This window comes from Festucalex cinctus, chromosome 1, assembly GCF_051991245.1.
Source record: "Festucalex cinctus isolate MCC-2025b chromosome 1, RoL_Fcin_1.0, whole genome shotgun sequence".
In the NCBI taxonomy this organism is placed as follows: domain Eukaryota; kingdom Metazoa; phylum Chordata; class Actinopteri; order Syngnathiformes; family Syngnathidae; genus Festucalex; species Festucalex cinctus.
The window spans coordinates 56,558,459-56,573,824 of NC_135411.1; positions in this window are offsets into that span (position 1 = coordinate 56,558,459).

Consider the following 15,366-nt stretch of genomic DNA (forward strand, 5'->3'; position numbering starts at 1 on the left):
ATAGTGTTTAAAAATGTAAATGTGTGTCTAGATGACAAGGTGTGACCTAGTGGTAGAGTGTCCACCCTGAGACTTGGAGGTTGTGGGTTCAATCCCTGGCCAGGTCATACCAAAGACTATGAAAATTGGACCCATTCGCCTCCCTGCTTGACACTCAGCGTAATCGTTTGGACTTTGGGCTTAGATTACCAATTGATTCCCTCAGTGGAATGCAGAGAAAAAGTTTCACCCCACTTAGGTGGATGTAACAATCAGTGGTGATTTTTTTTTTTTTTATATTAAGCCTCAGATTAACTAACCTCTTGGTCAGGATGACCAAGAGGTTGTGTATGTGGAAAATCTTTAACTCTGTCATCTCAAAAAAAAAAAAAAAAAAAATGTGTGCAAAAATAAAAGTGCTGCATTTATATTTTTGTTGCGTATACTTAGACTCTCTTAAGTACAATCAAATGTAAGCAAGGGAGGCAAATTAATGCTAATATACGTGTTAGCGCATGTGAGGAACATGATGGACTTCTTTGCAAACATAAAACGACAGCAGCGTTAGACATCCTGGCAACAATTAAAATATCAAACACAGCAGGTAAACAGCAAACAATCCACCAATTCCATCATCTGTAAAGCCACCACGATGCAAGCTTCACATGCAGATGGCGATATCTACATATTTAATGTCGCACGCTCACTTACATGTAGTGCTGCTCATATGTGCAGTCTGCTCCCTGGCATGGACTTCAATTCCAGTCAGCTTATTGTAGTGATTTGTCACTCCAAGGCAAGCTGCTGGTAGGAAATTGTGGGAGTTAATTAAATGTATGAATGAAGACAAAAAAAGTGTTACATCCCACCTAGTGGATGCAAGGCACAACATAAAAAAAAAACTAGGGTCCCAACTCCCTCACATCACAAGCAGCCACTCAAAGTCATCAAAAATAGAATAAACAATAATTTATTCCAGGATTTAGTCATATCTTTCAGTCATATACTGCTCATAAAAATAAGGCTTCAGGGTGAACCAAGGCCAAAATAAACAAAACAACTCTATATAGAAAAGTAAAGAAACTAACCTAAATAAGTAAACAGAAAAACAGAATCTTACCTTCCTAACTAAAAAAAAAAAACAGAGGAAAACATAAGGAACAGAAATGGCAGTTCACCCCTTCTCAAACACAGGACTGTCAAAATAAACAAACAATTCACAAGCGTGGCTGGTTGGGAAAAGGGTTGTGGTGGCGCCTGATGTCACCAGTCTTAAAGGGCAGCACCTCCATCCTCCACCAATCGGTGAGCAGCATGTTGAGCCACCTCGTTGATCTTATTAGGTGCACCTGTGCAGACAGAACTTGCAACAAGCCATAACAAAAGCCATTAAAACATACACACAGGCACATGCACACGGAACAACCATGTATAAGTCAAGAATTGACCCATAGGTAACTGGGCTGAACGATCATCAAATTGAAATCCTCATCATAATGTAATACATTGATAAAAATGACTTTTTGCCTTTGTAAATATTACCTTGGTTTCATAATTATATTTCGTTTTTTTGTCTTTTTGTTTTGTTTTTTTCCAGTTATTCACAGTTAATTAAAAACATTAGGTATCAACATGCTACTTGTTTTTTTCCCGTGTAATGTTTTTACAGTCAATGTTGAAATACATTTTAAATTAAATTAATAATTAAGATTACTTAGTTAATGTGTTTAATTTTAGAACTGCTAAAAACAAGTAAACTTTACTACTAGGGAGAGAGAGAGAGAGAGAGAGAGAGAGAGAGAGAGAGAGAGAGAGAGAGAGAGAGAGAGAGAGAAATGTCTGTAATTTTACATTTAAATGCTTAACGTTGCACACTAACTACACTATGTAGCTGGTAAAAGGCTGTTTTAGTGATGAATTTAATATGATTGCTGAAGGTCAGATCTGAGTCTATTAGTACCCCAAGATTTCGAACTTGGTCTTTAGTTTCTAAACTAAAGCTGTTTTTTAACAGCAGTCCTCTTTTCTTTATTGCCGAAAACAATGAGCTCCGTTTTGTTTTCGTTTAGCTGAAGAAAATTTTGGTTCATCCAGTTGTTAATTTGCTCTAGAGAATGACACAATACGTTAATAGAACTGCTGTCATTTGGGGACATTGATAAATACAGTTGTGTGTCATCTGCATAACTATGATAGTCAACATCGGCATTGTGAAGCATTTGACCCAAAGGTAACATATACAGACTGAACAACAGGGGTCCAAGGACTGACCCTTGAGGGACCCCACATATCATGGCCTTTCGATCAGATTCAAAATTTCCAATGGTCACAAAGTAACTCAGTACAGTACAGTACTAAGATGTAATGGGTTAAGAGGTCAGTATAATTAAATAAAGTCTGTTACGTTTGGAGTGTGATTATGGACCCAAAATGCAAGGAAGCAAGAGGGAGAGGAGGCAGAAAATAAGTCCAAATGGAATTAAGATAAATCCAAATGGGATTAAGTTCCAATGTGGACACTGTATGCGGGATACTCCTCCAGTGATGATGTAATTCTCGACTGCGCACAAACCTCCAGTTTGTCAACAACAATGGCGGATAGCCGTATCGTCGTCGTTTTGCGCAACCTCCTTAGCTTGTTTATGTTTTTACAGCAAAATGTTTTGCGTGATGATGTTGTACTTGAATCACCCGGCATTGTCCCATCTCCTGTGTTCGTCTCACTGATCTGTATATATTACTGGATAGCCGATAGCTCATATATGCCCGTGCAAGCCGTTGACCCGACAGGGGAGCCATCTTACTCCTCCCATCTCTCAAGCAGACTGTTTAAACTACTTTGAAGACACCCTTTTCTTTTACCGCTCAGTTCCTTGACCCCTGTTGCTTCAACTAAGTACTGTCTCAAATGTTCTCTAATTTCGATACTGTAAATGTATAAGATCATATGCCGAGAAATGTTTCTTGGGAGGAGTAATATGGTGGCCTCATGGCTTCAAAAGTCTTGGCCTATCGGCTATTCAGATCAGTGGTTCGTCTTCGTCGCTGATTCATCTTCTACGCTTTCAGTTAACTCCCTGCGGCAGCGCTACAGCGCCACTCCAGACTTGGCATATATATTACAGCCATTAAACGTCCCCAGTGTCTTCTTTTGGACACTCGCATGTCTTGAGACGGTTCTGTCTGTACAAGGTTTGTTTGAGGAATGAAGCCAGCTTTGCTTCCATGTGAACAGGGCCTAAATACACACACACTAATGACAGAACGAGACACACCTGGGAAAGGCACAGGTGGCTGAGGGCACTGATTGGTTGACTCACGAGGAAGGGCAGGGTTACACTTAAACAGGACCAATGGAGACGCGCAAGGAAAACCAACACAACAGATCATGACAGAAACTTAAAGAAACATGACAAAATCAAACAAAACCGAAAATAAACCTGATCCATGACAAAAGTAAAATAAATAGAAATAGAAACAAATAGAAAATGTTAATACAATTATTTATTTGTTTCATATTGATAATCATTTCATGTTTTGAAGATTAACTAAATAAGCAATGGCTTTGACCTCATTACAATAACATTACTACATTGCAGTAAGAAACTTTATAATTACGTTTAGAAAGAGTTACTTAATATTTTCCGACATGTAATCAATCTTTAGCTGCATGTAAATGATACTTAATTATGTTGAGTGTGATATGCTTGATTTTGAGCGGTAGAATTTACTTAATTGTGAGAATTTTTTTAAAGTAAATCTTACAAGTTGTTTTTTTACAGTGTACAATCCAATTTTTAAATTGCGGATGGGAGTGAGGGGTTCGAGATTTGTGTGTGTATATGTTATGTTATTTTCTGGGTTTAGATAAGTCCATGCTGAAGAAATGCAATCCACATCATTATTTCATGAACATGAAAAGTTGAAGTGGTAAAGCCACGGAAGGATTTACGTTGTTGTAATCTGATTTATCATTTGCTGACTTAAGTTTACGCCGCATTAAGGCACAGCACAATGCCCACTAAATTCAAGCAAAACAATGTGGCAAAAACAGCTTTATTTCATTACATTCTATTGAATTATGTCATTATGTATATTATTGAAAATCTTTGTTTTTATGTGTTTAATATATTTGTATGTATGTATGATTCTGTTGTCACCACTTTTCACTGAAGATTGACCAATACAACACACAGCGTTCGACCTTAGTGGTTCTTTGCACCTTTCTGACAGTGTCAATCAAGGCAAGATTTTCCTCTTCATGTTGTAGCCTCCCACCTCCTCCCTACCTTCCCCTGACACACACTCATAAAAACACACAAACACATCATTTTGGTAGGCTCATTCATTATGAATCATGTAGTGAAAACAACAACTTATCACGCAGCCCTTCTCGTGGGCTCGGCTAACAAACTGACTGTGATGCCGCACACCGCTCCGGACCCATCTTTTCTCTCAAAGTGCAAAAGCTCCATAGATGAAAGTGCTGCAGCTGTTGGCTCACAAACAAATGAGCGAGATGAATATTTATACGGACGTGCACACTCGCAGGAGCTCTTCACTATGCAGCGACGAGAGCTCATGAGATGAACTGTCTCCATTCCATAACCTCAAAACCGTAATTCCTGTAATAGTGGCTCTTGTAGATACCATGCTCTCCATTAATTGATGTCTTTTTGGAACGTTTGTGTTTTGGTGTCGTGCCGTATTTATTTCAGTGCAGGGAACTCATTATGCCTCCAAACTTTAATTAATCTCAAACATTCTAAATATGCCTCTGTGCAGCTGTTTTGTTTCACAACTGAAACCAAATAGCCAAAAATGTTAAATGTCAGTGTGTGACAAATAATGTCGATGAACTGAAAATAGGTGTGATGATGTAGAAAATATTATAAATATTATAAATATTTTCCAAGAGTTGCAAGAGTGATCAGTGGAGCTTCACAGCGGGACGTCTAAGCTCCAACAAAATAATAATAATAAAGAATAAAAAATAAAACACGGAAAGGCAAATTGGAGTGTTCGCCGAAAGCTGCCGAGTGGGCCCCCTTGCTGAGCTGCAAATTGCTCCCCTCCCTTGGCCTCTCCTCTGCACTCCACTAGCCTGCGCTAACACGGCGGCAGCCATTCATCAATTACCAGCCAGCTCACCAGAGATTCCCCCGGCTTTACGACGCTAAATGAGAGCCGCGCTTAACGCTGACTTCAAGCAGGCAAAGATTCCGCTGTTGACAGATTCTCAAATGGAGCCAGCAAATGGTCACATTGTCCTTTTCCTGCCCTTGTTGACAACATTTTCAACAGCACAAGCAGTTTGTGTTGTGTAATAACTGCGGTGCAGCATTGTGGTCCCAGAAGCAACTTAGTTCTGGGCAGTCGTCCATTAGAGATAAAGAGCAGCAGGACCACAGTTATTGGTGAGGGCTTTTTGCCTTCATTTTTGCCGTGCAGAAAAGCAGCAGGCTTGCTTGTTAGCCACACTGTTCAGTGAACCCGGTTTGCTAGTAACAATTTCACTTATTCACCTGCTTTTCTGTGGATCCTATCTCAACTATTCGAGAGAAGAAGAAAAAAAAACACCTATTATTCTTTCCAAAAATTCTCGAAGATGTCACAAGATGTAATCAAAGCCCTACTTAAAAGGAAAGTAGTAATTGCAGTTCATCCTGGTGAGGTTTGATGTGTTTCTTGAACCAAACACATCCAAGCATGCCTTGAAGGACCTTTGGATCTTTTCCCTTACGGCCTTCCCCAATGAGTTCCCACAATTGTCTGATGTTGTTCTGGTGAAAGGAAGCTAGGACTATGTAAGGAGCTTAACGATTGATCTTGTGCTTTCATGTTTTTTTAAACAGAGCGTTAATGACTTTTGGAGCGCTGCACAGTAAATTGCAGACTCGAGTCATGTGCTCATGGCTACCATACATGAGCAGCGTTTCTGGAATTTGTAATTCCATCAATTGAAAGAGCATTTTTCAGAGGTCTTGGAAAGCTGTACTGTATTTGAGAATAATACCAAAGCCCCTGTGTGTACTGAGGCAGTTTAGAATATGCAAAGAAGTTGCGAGTTCACTAGTTTGAACCCACGCAAAGCAAAGCAGATCATTTAGCATCTCATGTTGTTGAGTTTGATCTGACTCTTTCACTGGAGGTGATTGTTGGGTTAGAGTTCCCCCTAGCACTAAACTCAACAAAACGTGCTTGTTACCTCTGCCTTCCAATTTGATACTTTTTCTAACAAGTTATTTATTTTTTTCCCCACACAAAGAGGGAAATTATTTCACATGGCTTTTCATTTGACATGTGCGATATATAAAACTGGATTTTGATAGGTAGTTATTCTTCCACAGGTGCTTCTATTCCATTTTTATGAGTCATGAAAAATTACCCAGCCAGAAAAAAAATCTCTATCCTTTATAATATGTCAGACCTTGCTGTCAGCTCTTATCCAATTTGAATGAGCTTTATGCTAAATTGTAGCCATTCACTTCTTGACTTTGCAGGTGACAAATGTCTTAAGCCTTGGCGGAGGTCTTCTCTTGCACACCTGTGTTTTGAAAAATACACAGAAAGAGAGAGAGAGAGAGAGAGAGAGAGAGAGAGAGAGAGAGAGAGAGAGAGAGAGAGAGAGAGAGATGGTATATGAAGTCACAGTTGTTGCACTTGAATGCCAATTCTGACTCTAGTCTACATTTTGTGTTCAAGTGGTCTCTCTGAAATTGAAAACGCATCTCCTGTAGGGATATGAGATGCAATCACATATCATAAATGCCCAAATGTTCGGAATTGTCAATAAGGTATGTAGTGTTCGTTTGCTAATGTTAGCTTTTATAATAAACTCAAGGTATTATGACTTAAAAGTAGTAAGTAGTTTGAATATTCTGTCTGTAAATAGCCAAAAGTAGCTAATCTTAGTTGACAGAATTCAACAAAATTAAAAAATTACTCTCGAACGTTCTATTTGTGCAAGCTAACTTTAGCTCATCACATGGTCATGTGACAGTTCCACATAAGGCCCAACTACTTCTTTTTTGAGTTTTACATTTTTTTTAAATACTCTTCAGTGACAAATGTAATGTTTTTAAAAATGTGTTAGAGGTTTCAAAAATGTCATTTTCCTGTCGCTCACTTAACTCATTCACTGCCAGTCATTATAGAAAATTTGTACATTTCCAATACTCACGTGATATTACATTCAATAATTATATATAAACCGAATCTACCAAATAACAGAATAGACTCCCTACTTTTTGTCCCGTCCCGTTCTTTTATAATTGACAGCAGAAAAATGTAGGTTTGCCAAAATACAGCCATTTCTCCCATGGACTCTGAAACTGTGTTTATTTCCTATAAAATGGGGCAATGATGTCATCTACCGGTGGTTGGGCATCAGTAAAGTTGTTTCCAAGTTTGATATTTACAGTGGAGCATGCTCAGATTCGCCCCCATTTAGCACCGCTCTAAAAAATACAATTGACAAGTATACTTGTCAAAGGCAGTGAATGTTAAGTGCAGTCAGATCTGTGTTTCGCCCTTCGAAAGTCATCTTCATTTATCGGTTGCCTCTAAAACACAATCATGATTGTTTATCCTGTGATGCGGAGTGTTACTTTTCCTCTCTGATCTGGCCTGGCAATTCTTGCTCTTTTTTGCAATTCCCAACAGTCTTGATGCTCTGTGGCACCATGCAGGTCAGTCTTTGGACAACATCAGACATCCGGCTCGAGGCAGGACACACGGGATTGTCGGAGATATGGTTATGTGCGCTGTGTTGGTTATCTTGCATATACCACAAACTATAAGAGCAGTAAAAACATGTGGCGATTATTTCTTTCCTTGTGGTTGTTGCTCACATTTTAAAAAGCGGTCAAGATGTTAAAAATCACTTAGGTTATCCACTCAAGTCATGATTTAAGATGACTAGAAGTAGCAGTATCAAGGTGGGCTGGTCTCACCTTGTGTCTGTATGTTCTGGATCAAACCGGCCCTTAAATTGTCTGGATGACGGCGCGGGACGTAGACGCTACTCTAATTTGTCCGACCTGTTCCCGCTTAAGAGATTCACTGTGGCTCGGCAGAGGCTGGATGCGCTCCACGGGCTGACATTTAATCCATGCCAATTTATCACCTCTGCGGCCCACCCGAGTGGATGGACTGGCTGGAGCGGGTGGTGGCCTGCCGAGGGGGGGGGGGGGGGGGGGGGGGGGGGGGTGTAACCTATGGCAGGGACGCTGTGCAAATGGCTTTTATTTTAGTGGGTTTTGTGTATGTAAATGAGGGCAGTGCACTGAGGTGAGAGATAGTTCACGATTGAGATGCTAAAACAGTGGTGGCTCATAAAAGAGGGCTTTTTTGGTGCACCTCTTTATGGCCACATGGATGCGGGCCAAGATTGCGGCCATGCAGAGAGATGTAGCAATGAATCTCCTCAGCAGCCAAGGGAGGGTGAAGAACATCGCAAAGTTTTTGGAGTGGTTTATTACCATATTTTCTACATTGATGATATGGAATAGTTATCTCTCTTTGCTGTGAATCCACAAGGCCGTTGTAGAGGAGGTTATTTTGTGAAATAAGCTAAGAAGGTGCGACGCTTTCAGGGCTCAACCGTCAGATTTTTTTCCCTGGAATCACCTCCCGCCCGCGTCTGGTGCCGTCATAAAAAACACAGATGGGATTATTTTCTGTCAGATTCTCTCCTCTTCCTGTGCATCACCCAGATTGATTTTACCTTAATTCACTGCAGGCGGATGATCAAATGCGTGTCCCAGAGAGATGCCACGTTGGCGGATTACGAGTCTAGCATACAAAACCTTCCTATAGATGGCAGGCAAGCTGCCGTGCTAAACACAAGGATACATAGGAAGGAATAGTGTCTTTCAAGTCAGTGTCAAACCCACTTTTAGGTCCAGGAGTGCCGGGAAATATTCTACAAGAACACAAAGGGCCCGGCCAAACCCACAAATGGCAGTGAGTCGCAAAATTGCGCGTTTTTCAACTTGCTACAAAGCCACTTTTAGGTCCAGCAAAATGGGTTATCTTCTACATGCACACCATGACAGCACCCAGCTGTGGTATTGTCCTTGGGGGTGTTGGTTCTTGACAGTGGCGTCTCTGGCATGAAAAGTTGAGTGGGGCACAACAGTGGGCACTTTACATCCACAAGCAGCAAAGCCTACACAATAAATTCTAATTCAATTCAAGATCACAATCCGGTGGAATGAAGTAGCCTGCCATTTATTCATAGCTTTACAAATGAAGGCTATGAATAAAACCTTCGAATGGTTCAAAATAGGGTTGTGCAATTAATTGAAATCAATTACAATTTCAATTATTCCACAATTACAAAATTGGCATAATGGTGAACAAAATAAAAGATTAGGAATACTCATATTGAGTTGTTTAAATGATGTATTTGCACTTTTTTTTTTTTTTTAAGATGACTAATTTAATAAATCTTGTTTGCTCCAAAAGGAACTTACAGCAGTGTTTCCTCCCTCCGTTTCTTCAGTGCTGCCTCTCTCTCTCTCTCTCTCTCTCTCTCTCTCTCGAGCTATGACGTTATCCACGAATGTACTTCATTCATTGGGTTGCTATTACATATAGTCTTTTTGCTCCCGATAAAAACCTATGTGTGTATATATATATATATATATATATATATATATATATATATATATATATATATATATATATATATATATATATATATATATATATATATATATATATATATATATATATATATATATATGTATGTAGGCCTTTTTCCCTTCATCCTCACACCGCTAAGACTCTATCCTCATCCATGTCAGCCTCGTCCATCTTCCGAGGTCTCGGGCACCCGTGACCCATCAGTTCTGCTCAGGCCTCTGAGGGGTCGTTCATCAACAGTCCACGCTACAACCCGGGGATAGATTTCCTCTCCCCTTCCCTGGGCATCAATCACCGGGAGGGGGGGGTCTACTGTGCATACCCAAGCAGGCAGCAGTGCCTCAAAGAGGCCAAGCAATGTCACGGTGAGGCCGCCGGGCTACTTGGAGATGAGTACAACCTTTGCATGACAGTTAGCCGACTGCAAACGTGTCCAGATGGGAGAGACATTGTTTCCATATGCGAGAGATTGAAAAGGTCACATTCACTAGGTATAATTCACTTACCAGTGTGGAACAGGTGCGTAGTATGGTTTTTTTTTTGGCAAGAATATGTTGTATGTGCCATCACTAGTCAAAACATATTGAATTTAAGGGGCAAAATCACCCTCTGTTGACTGAAATTAGCATCAAAACGTCACCGTCAAGCATTACTTCAGCTACATGTGGAACATCAAACACCGAAAACAGGTTAGCAGACTCACTTTGTATGTATGTTTTAATGGAGAAAGATCGTTTGAGATATAAGTGTTTTAGATTACAAGCACAGCTGGAAAACAACATAAACTTGCAAGTCAAGGCACCACTGTATTTTTTGTCGAAATGAAGCTCTTGAACTCCCTTCATCACCGAGATGGTGCCAGAAACAGCAAAAAGGTGATGTTTGTTCAGAAAATAACAGAAGATAGATTCCCCCAAAACACAATTAAGTGAATTTGTGAATACTGAACCATAAAACCCATTACTTTTTGTACAGATCCCTAGTAGCCTACATACTTGCAGGAACTGGCGTTTTGGTACATTCAAAGCACATACAAGAATCACTGCATCTTAATACGAATAATATTAGCATATTCTCTGATGCATCCGGTTGGAGAAACAAGAAAATCCTCTACGAATTGCACAAGCGTAATGCTAGCTTGAGTACAGCAGCTGAAACCTAGAAGTGTAGACAGAAGGAACTTCTAATTACACACTACAGAGGAATGGAGTTCTGATGCAACAAAGTGGAAAGAACCAAGAGTAGATAATGATTTTTTGTTTTCTTTTAAAGTTTAAAAGAATTCTTTTTGTTATGTTAGTGAAGAAGAAACCGAGCATGCCGTTTGTTGACTCGGCGGCCGATGTCGTCCGCATTTCCCCGTGTGTCAACTTGAGCAAAGTGAGCGATCTGGAGCCACCAATTAAATCCGCTAATTAAATCTCAACTATTATTAGAAACATGCTGGAAGCACGCTGTTGAGGGGGAACTGCACATCTTTGCTCTGATTCCACTTTTCTCCAGGCTGCCCTTCGGTACTGACGCTCGCTTGGCAAGAAATGCAGCTGTCACCGCCAGAAAATAAATAGAAAATAAACAGAGCTCTTTCAGAGACATTCTAGATTGTCTACAACTTGAAGACTTTCTCAACTTAAACGCACCAAATAAAAACATTATTTCCATGAATATTTGTCTCCGAGTCAAAATTCCAATTTATTTTGGCAGCTCTGTATTGAGCCAATTAGCTTCTGTCACCCTCAACTGAGACCAAAAAAAAAACCTGAAGCATGACCACCACAAATACGAATCAGACACCCATCCATCCATTTTCTCTGGCACTTGTCCTCATTAGGGTCGCTGGTGAGCTGTAGCCTATCCCAGCTGACTTTGAGTGAGATGCGAGGTACACGCTGAAGTGCTGGCTAGTCAGTCGCATGGCACATGTTGACAAGCAACCATTCATCTAATGACCCCAAAATGCAATGTTGGCAAAATTAGCCACGGTTGCTAACTTACTTAGTGAGTGTTACTTATACCAACACACTCATTTCATTGCCTTTGGTTTCACGTGTCACATTTTGTCATTCAGAATTTGTGTGCTTGATCCATCATCGCTAGTAATGGAATTGGACAGATATTGTTTTCCAATTAACAAAATGAATTATTAATATGGCTTTACAACTGTATTAAAATACGCCGGTAATAAACCTCCCTCGGTAAATGATTCATGGGCACAGGGTCCACCTCAACACTGCAACAAATTCATCCATTACGCGGCGACATTTTGAGGAGCTGCCCCCCCCCCCACAACTGCCTCCATCAACAAAACATGAGCGGTTCAATGACCGCTTTTGTAACTCAGTTAAGAACGAGGATGAATGCCGCGTGTAATTGATGCCCAGCTGTTTTATTGCCCTCATAAACTTGAATGATGAAACTTTTAGGTTTTAAAGATGTTGCGTAAGCATAATAATAATAATAAGAGGGACTCAAGGAATTACTTTCAAAACAACACAGATGGTGACTCACTTTATGCAAATTAAGAGCATTTGAGGCCACTAATTAATGTTTTGTTTTTTTGTTTTTTAAAGTGAAATGAGATTAGTCGATTTCTGTATTCACATTATATGCAACATGGTTGCTTTTTGCAACCTTCTTGATTTAAAAACCGACTTCACACAAAATGCAATGCCAAACACAGAACAACAAAAGCTAAAGCTAATGTCGGCAAAAAAAAAACAAAAAAAAAAAACAGCTCCCTAAGGTGGTCAAAAATCAAATGTTGCTAAACTTTTTGTTTTTTTGTTTTTTACCTGGGTTTGCCATTTAAAATGGCCTCCCCCTGGACTCAAAGCTAATCTGGCTAAGTAGCTAAGCAAACACACAGCCACAAACCAGTTATGTGTTATTCATCCATTTTCTGAGCCGCTTATTCCACATAAGGGTCGCGGGATTGCTGGAGCCTATCCCAGCTGGCTTTGAGCAGTCGGCGGGGTCCACCCTAAACTGGTTGGCAGGATGCCACCCAATCGAGGGCATACAGGCAACAACCAATCACACCTAGGGGCAATTTAAAGTGTTCAATTAACCTGCCATGCATGTCTTTGGAATGTGGGAGGAGACCGGAATACCCGGAGAAAACCCACACAGACATGGGGAGAGCATGCAAACTCCACCCAGGAAGGCTGAAGCCCGGACTCGATCTCACGTCCTCGGGAGGAGAATGTTTGTTTGTTTGTTTGTTTGCTTGTTTGTTCATTTTTCTTTTCGGACAAATCATTGGGACAGTTTCAATATAACAATTCTCAAAATATGTCACCTACCTTACAGAAGAAAATCCAAAAACAGCATGTACAGCTGAGCAATGCCTTTATATATTATGACAGCCATGTTTGGAGAAAAGAAAAGCCTTGTGCTGCATTCAGTACATCTGGGAAATCAAAGTTACTCAACTTGGGTTCCAGTCAAACAAACATGAAACCTGATCTTCTAAGTTATGATATTTTTGATGTAGAACATATGAATGCAGATAAATGTCATTTAGATTTTCTTTTATCATCATTGTTGTGTAAGTTGTAGTAATAAACAGCACGACACCTAGTAATGCTCCTTGTGGCACACCTTTTTCATCATTAAATGCTCTTTTGACAAAATGCTGCTTTTTCAGAAACCAAAATGTTCCAGTTTAAAGGCATTTTGGTCATCTCTATCTTCTTGAAATAAAGAACCTGAGGCATCCCTGATTCGACAATGAAAGTCCAAAAGAGTTTTGTGGTAAACACAACTCCAGGAATGAACACAAGACATTCATTACTTTTATTTGCACATTTACATGAGAGTAATCATTAAAAAAAAAAAAAAAAGTGTCCTATTGTTTATTCATGACTTTCATTTTACGTACCACAGAGTGTCTGAACAGCAGCAATGCAAATTCTCAACTTGAAATATTTAATTATTCAGTATTTTTACTCCGCCGCTGGGCTGGTCTCGTAAAATTGTTTAATGTTGTGGCTTGGAGGAGGAAAGAAGAAATATGCTATGAGACCACCAGAGCTTCTGAAACCGTTTTTGTCCTTTTTTATGCTTTGGGCAACTGCTGGAAGACGGTATTTTAAATCTTTAAACACCTGTGGTGCAGCCATGAGAGAGATACAGTAATTGCGTGTTTTGGAACAGAAACCACCATAATAAATATATTTTTTAGAAAGTGTTTATGAAAATGGATCAATGTCATACAGCTATGTTATTAATATTCACTTTTCTGTATTGATTTCCATTTAAGTTTCCGGAGCTGACCATTGATTTTATTGGTAGATTAAGAATATTTTATTTACTTATATTTGTACCACAATAACCAAAACAGAGAGTTTAATATTGTCAAATTTATGTATTATTAAGTTTTTATTTATATTTTTTTTGTCAAGGCAAGGCAAGTTATTTGTTTTGATTTTGAGGCAGAATTTATGTTGTATTTGTTATTGTTGTATATATCTTTTTCATGTAAAGGCATATTTGTAATCATTATTAATTTCAAGGTTTATTTTATGTTTCTTATGTTTTGTATATATCAATATAAAACCCATTTTAGATGTTGTAATCATTATTTTTTTTTTTTAATTTGGGCCAGCTCAGTAGTGGTAAAGTGTCCGCCCTGAGACTGGGAGGTCGTGGGTTCAATCCCTGGCCGGGTCATACCAAAGACTAGAAAAAATGGGACCCATTTTCTTCCCTGCTTGACACTCCACATTACGGGCTGGAATTGAGGGATTAGATCATCAAATGATCCCCAAGTGCAAGCCCCATGCTGCTGCTCACCGCTCCCTCAGTGGGTCAAATGTGGAGAATGAATTTCACCCCACTTAGATGGGCGTGACAATCAGTGGTACTTTAAACCTTAACCTTAAGATATGAATTTGTAATGCTGGGAAAAAAAGTATCTGAAAACATCAAATATATATTTTATTTACTGTCATTTTTACAGAATGAGTAAAAATGCAGAGCTACGTAATACAATCATATGCTTGATATTCTATGGTTGAGGCAGCTTATTGCTCTTGTAATCATTCTTGATGTACGTTCCTAATCGCACAAGCGACATGCTAATCATTTGTAATGCATTTTAGCGATGGATAGAAGATGGCGTACGCCATTGCCCTTTTTCTTCTCTCTTCCTCGAGTCTTTGTGAGCATTGAATGTTCTGACGGAGCGCTCCCAATCGAATACAAATCATTCTCTGTTGGATACTGAAAGTATAGTGATCACTCATCTAGAAGGGAAATTGAATCACTTTTTTGAATCACAATTTTCAGATAGGATTCATGCACTCAAAAAAGATTTTTTTATTTTTTTCAATGGGAAAAAAAACCTTTGAATTTGAAATTAGTTCCATTTTTGGGGTAAATCTCAGAGGACTTACTGCGATATACAGTATCTTCAGCATATTACTAAATAAAAGAAAAAAAACGCACAAAAAAACAAGTACCAGGTACATATGATGTTTTTACGATGATGATAAAGTGCACACAGCTTAGAGGTTAGCATGTCACCTTGACAGCCAAGAGGTCCCAGCTCTCTTTGTTACTTTGCAATGATTTCCACTTCCTGTTCTATGGTTGCTCCTACCACTGATAGGCATCTTCGTTCTGTCGCGGTGCACCTGATGGAGTACCACCAAAGTTTAGTAATTAACGTCTGCCTGTCCCTCACATTCATGAGGTTCCGGGTTTGATAATCTGGCTTCTTTACACATCCCAAAA